The sequence below is a fragment of the Callospermophilus lateralis genome, chromosome 15, assembly GCF_048772815.1.
Source record: "Callospermophilus lateralis isolate mCalLat2 chromosome 15, mCalLat2.hap1, whole genome shotgun sequence".
In the NCBI taxonomy this organism is placed as follows: domain Eukaryota; kingdom Metazoa; phylum Chordata; class Mammalia; order Rodentia; family Sciuridae; genus Callospermophilus; species Callospermophilus lateralis.
The window spans coordinates 56,394,626-56,400,588 of NC_135319.1; the positions used below are offsets into that span (position 1 = coordinate 56,394,626).

General features: G+C 39.2%; 1 non-coding gene across 1 annotated transcript; it reads left to right on the top strand.

The window, feature by feature from the left end:
• Window positions 1-1,061: 1,061 nt before the first annotated feature.
• On the top strand, window positions 1,062-1,168 carry LOC143381687 (U6 spliceosomal RNA). Its single transcript, XR_013088860.1, has one exon. It is a non-coding gene; the product is annotated as a U6 spliceosomal RNA (small nuclear RNA).
• The last annotated feature ends 4,795 nt before the right edge of the window (window positions 1,169-5,963 follow it).

Below are 5,963 nucleotides of genomic sequence, written 5' to 3' on the forward strand. Positions count from 1 at the left end.
ATAAAGGTTCCCCAGAAGCATCTACTTCTAGTTATTTCTTCTGCCAGTCAGCTGTATATTTCTAAGCAAAGTTTATTCCGAAATTTCATGATTTTTCCACTGACCATCAACCCAAGAAGACTAGATTTTTCTTCTCCTATGCCCTCCACATATTTACCCCACAGTACAGCTTTTACACAAGTTTTGGTGAGGCCAGTATTCAATATTCACTATTTGAACTGTGTAAATATTACCTCACTGGAGTCGTATTTATTTTCTGGTGCAACTTTGTTACCTACAAGTTAATAATTTGCTTGGTTTGCTAAATACTTAGATCTAATTCACCACTAAGTGCCAAAAAACACCTAAATTGCTCCTCAAAATCTCAAAGCCATGAGGGCTCCTGTTAGGTTAATTTCTTGGCTTTACTATGTTCCTCCTAGAGTCCTCCTGCCTCTAATTACTGCCTCCTTGGAGCTTTAAACAGTTTCTTCCTTGCTGTGAGGAATCAGAATTTATTTTAGCAATTGGAATAAAAATAGAAAGTTATTTTAAGATAGTTTCATTAGGATGCTGAGTGTTTGATCATAAATAAAACCAGCTTCCTGCCCTCAACAAACTCTAGATGGGCAATCTATGGGACAGAAAGACACAGGGACGCTTTAAGAAGCAGGGCTATGGAGTGGGGAGGAAGGCATGGAGATGTGGGACCCCCATCTTGGGTATCTGGGTTCAACTCCTGTGTCACTGTAATCCATCACTGTAATGGGTCTGCTCCTTGGTGAGTGGAAAGCTCAGAAGAGCAACTAGGAAATAAAAGTTAAAAATTTACTATTTGTGACAAGTAAGGAGAGCTCTAGGGATAATTTCCAAATAATTGTTTGCCCAAAGGCAGAATTACTGGCCAACTCAGTGGATTCCTATGCTCTCCATCAGAAGAAACCGAAGCATAACTGGAGCAGGAACAAGACTCTTGATAAGGATTTCTTGCTGCAGCAGAAGGGAGACACAGCACTGACCAAGGGACAGTCAAGATGAGCCCACAAGGAACTAGTTTTCTTCATGTTTAAAAGTGGGCTAGAGTGCTCGCTTCAGCAGCACGTATACTAAAATTGGAATGATATAGAGAAGATTAGCATGGCCAGCGCGCAAGAATGACATGCAAATTCGTGAAGCGTTCCATATTTTTGTGAATGCAGTTCTAGGCCTTAAGAGTTGATAATTTTATGTATGATTTTATAGGTTAAGTTATTTATGTATGAAGCAAAATAGGAAAAAATATTGAGAAAGGATTATGTTTACAGAGGCCTTCTTAATGTGTCATATTTCTTAAATGTTTTTTTGGTGATACTGGGGATTGAATCCTGGTGCATTCCACTAAATCATATCCCCAACCCTTTTTATTTATATATATTTATTTGAGACTGGGTCCGGTGATATTGTTCAGGCTAACCTTGAACTTGTGATCTTCTTGCCTTAGCCTCCCAGATAGTTGGGATTAGGTGTGTGTCACTGCTGCTGGCTTTAAATGTACTAGTATCTTTTTAATGCATACTCCAATAGTATTTAAGAAATAAAATAAAATGACACAACTCCATGACAATGACAAAAATAAAACCATATTGGTGGTAAAAAAAAAAAAAAGTGGGCTAGAGTTCAGAACTATTAATTGGCTTTTGGTGCACTTTTTTTTTGGTGGGGAGGGCTACCGGGGATTGAATTTAGGGACACTTGACCAGTGAGCCATATCCCCAGCCCTATTTAGTGTTTTATTTAGAGATAGGGTCTCACTGAGTTACTTAGCATCTCTCCAAATTGCCGAGGATGGCTTTGAACTTGCGATCGTCCTGTCTCAGACTTCTGAGCCGCTGGGATTATAGGTGTGCAGGCTTTAGGTGCACATTTTTTTTTTTTTTTTTTTTAGTTTTAGATGAACATAATACTTTTATTTATTTATTTGTTTGTTTATTTATTTATTTATTTTTATGTGGTGCTGAGGATCGAACCCAGTGCCTCACACATGTGAGACAAGCACTCTGCCACTGAGCCACAATATTAGCCCTTTAGATGTACTTTTAAAGGTGTTTTTCTTTTCCTGCATGAGCACTTCAAACCTGAGGGAGGAGTAGTCAGTGGTCATCCTAGTGCCAAATGTCACCTCTCTCCTCTGAAGCTCTTCCTACATAAACCTCTATGCTCTGTAATCAGGATGAGTTGCTGTAGCAGTCAAGAGAACACAGAGGTTGGCGGGGGGGTGAGCAACAAGTTCAGAGTTCTGGGAATTTGCTTTCTCGGTGAGCCTGAACAGTCTTTTCCTTTCTGTTGTTTGTCCCTGGAGACTCTTGGCCAGGCCTTTAATGATGCACCTGGTTTCTGAGGCTGAAAAGACAGAATGAGTGAGTGAGTGAGCAGGTAGGGAAAGGCAAATATTATGCTCCTAATAGCTAACAAGTCACATGTTAAGGTCCCTAAAGTGACTTGGCGTCTGAAGGGAGCAGGGGCTGACTGTCTCATTCCCCACTGAGTTTTTACTCTCTTAGTCTTAAAGGGGTTTCCTGGCAGTCTCCAAAGCAAGGGGATTTTATTGGGATTACCTTTCATATGCCTGTTGGAAAGGCTTGTCACACATAGAAGCACATTCCTGAGCATTCTCAGTTTAAGATCATGCTTCTTTATACATCACAGGTTCAATGGTCATGGGCAGGAACACCTCTAGGGTGGAGAACTTAGTACATTAATGAGTTTATAATGAGCAAAGTTTACTCTAGGTCACCTAAAGAGGGGCTGGGTGGCTTTGGCTGGTTGAAACTGGTTCCTTGTGGATTTCTCTGAAGGCCTTATCTGAAACAATTTCCTTGCTTCTTGCCCTGCAAACACAGGTGCTTGTAGCTCTCTGAGTTCCTGCCTAGCCATCAATAAACTCAGGTTATTAACCTACCCTCATAGAGCCTGGGTTTATTTATCTGTGAAACACAGACACCTATTCTTCTCAGATGATGTAGAGATTATATCAGAGAAGGGAGCTGTCAAGGCGCTGGCAACACAGCAGACCCTTGAAATGCTCCTTCCTTGTCTCTTTAACAGTTGACTTTGAAGCGGGTGGGGAGACAACTCTTCACATAAAATCTGAGTTACACACCTCAGGATTTATGCCAATTTTAATTCTACATTGCAGTTGTTCTCTCCCCAAATCACCATATCATATTTGAGCATTTTCACAGTTTTGTGACCAAGCAAAGGAAAAGCTCAATTTCCTGGAAGATAATAACTTTATTTCAGTCCATGTCCATTTCAGAGCTGGACTTGCATGTTTCACATGTCAGAAATTCCTTGTAGTGGTTGTAAGAAAAACCTTCCTGGTAAAAATTTTGATATTGTGGGGCTGGGGTTGTGGCTCAGTGGTGTAGTGCTTGCCTAGCATGAGTGAGGTTCTGAGTTCAATCCTCAGAACCACATAAAAATAAAATAAAGTTATTGTGTTCCTGTATGACTAAAAATATATATATTAAAAAATTTTGGCTATCGCATATTCTAGGAGAAGTATAAATTACAAAGCATGGATTATATTACGTGAAAGTTAAAAGAACATTTTGGGGGTGGGGCTGTATCTTAGGGGTGGGTCACTTGCCAGCACTCATAAAAAATATGATCCTCAGCACCACATAAAAAAATAAAATAAAGGTATTATGTCCATCTACAACTAAAATTTTTTTTTTTAAAAAAAAGGACAGTTCTTTGGTTTTACTTGTTTGTTGGTTGGTGCTAGGGATGGAACCCAGGATTTCACTAATACTAAGTACGTGCTAGACCACTAAGCTACACCCAGCCCTAAAGTTAGGACAGGTTTGTTTGTTTGTTTGTTTTTATTAGTGCATTATAGTTACACATAATATTGCACTTTATTTTGACATAATTATGTAGGCCTGGGATATAATTTGCTCTAATTCAATCTCCAGTCCTTCTCCTTGCCCTCTTCTCCCAGTCCCTTCTCCCTTTCCTCTATTGGTCTTCTTTCTTTGTATTTATTATTATTATTATTATTTTACTTAATGCTTTATAGATACACATAAAAGAGACCGTTATTGTTGCTTGGGTTTTTTTTGTTTTTTTTTTTTTTTTTGGTGATACTGGGGATTAAACCTGGGATGCTTTACCACTTGGTTACATCCCCAGCTCTTTGAAAAAAAATTTTTTTAGGACACTTTCATTAATATTCTGAGGCTGGCCTCAAACTTGCTTCTTTTGCCTTAGTCTCCTGAGTTGCTGGGATTACAGACATGTGTGACACCACACCCTGTAACTCTCTGAGTTCTTGCCTAGCCATCAATAAACTCAGGTGATTAACCTACTCTCATAGAGCCTGGGTTTATTTATCTGTGAAACACAGACACCTTCCATTCTGCAATGGACAGTTTTTAAAGTGCAGGTTTCCTCGGGGCACCTCTTGGGCTGGATTCTATAGCAGAGCTTGGACTTGCCTGCTTAGACCTGCTGCTCCCAAAGTCTTGGTTGTGAACCAGCAGACAGTGAGAGACCAGGTTCTCACAATATCATTGCACAGAGTTAATTACACGCTTGATGTTTTTAAACATTTGGAATACCTTAAACAGATTCCTTTAGAAATCAGCTGTTTTCAATAGTATTCACTCTTTTCTAGCATTCTTTGAGAGATTTAAGACATTTAGTCAAAAGATCTGTCATCACTTGAATCTAAAGTATGAAATATGAGATGTCAAGAGCTATGTAATGTTTTGAAAAACCAATAATAAAAAAAATATCTGTCATTCCTAAGTCTGCTGGTATCCTGAATAAGTGGTCTCATTTAAGCATCAATCTATTTATTTGATGCTTGTTGAAATACATATTACCTATTAATCCCTCAGGAACTCTTATTTGCTGAACACAAGATAATTACATGCATTGCCTGCTTTCTGGCAATAAAGAATAATAATCTGCTCCCATGATGGTTGGGTTTCCATTGACCTATTAGGACTATTTTAACTAAACTAAGTGTGGTTTGAAAGGATACTCTCCATTGTACCCAGATCATCAATTAGGTGTGGACCCGTATTTAACATCCTCTGCAAATGGCTTCTAAGCAGCGGTGTCACAGTAACAATTTTTGGTCTATTTCTTTAATTCTTTTTCTTAAAAATTATTTTTCTAAACTTTTATATTTTTGTGCTGGGTATGGAACCCAGGACCTCATGCCTGCTAAGCACGAATTCTATCACTGAGCCATACCCCTAGCCCCTTTTAAATTTTATTTATTTATTTATCTATCTATCTACCTATCTTTTTGGTACCAGGGATTGAACTCAGGGCCACTTAACCACTGAGCCACATCCCCAGCCTTTTTTTGTACTTTATTTAGAGAAAAGGTCTCACTGAGTTGCTTGGGGGTTCATTAATTTGCTGAGGCTGGCTTTGAACTCTGGATCCTCCTCCTCCTCCTCCTCCTCCTCCTGAGCCACTGGGATTACAGGTTTGTGCCACCACACCCAGCTCTCTTAAAATTTATTTCTAATGCTTATAATGAATATATTGTCACTTAAAAGAAATCCAAATAAATTTATAACTGAACACAATGGTTCACCACTGGGTGAGTAAAAAGCTAATGTGAATAACCAGGAGACAATAGAGTGAAGAGAGGTTTATTCCAGCAAGTAAAGAGAGCACTGGAGGTCATTCCCAAGACAGTGTCTCTCCAAGCTGAGCAAGGGACTTTTGTTGGAGACAGTCATACATATTCATGCATTACAGATTGGTCATCGCATTCTTGAGCTTGCTCAGTTCCATGTCATGTCTCTTCATACATCACAAGTTCAAAAATGGAAAATGGAAAGACCCCCGTATGGAGAATTTGATAATGCAATAAATAGAGTTATACTTCTTGATCACTTGAAAGGTCAGGATGACTTTGCAAATGTAACCGCAGACTTCACCGGTAGGTAGTCTTGTTTCTCTGGGGGCCTTGCCTGGGA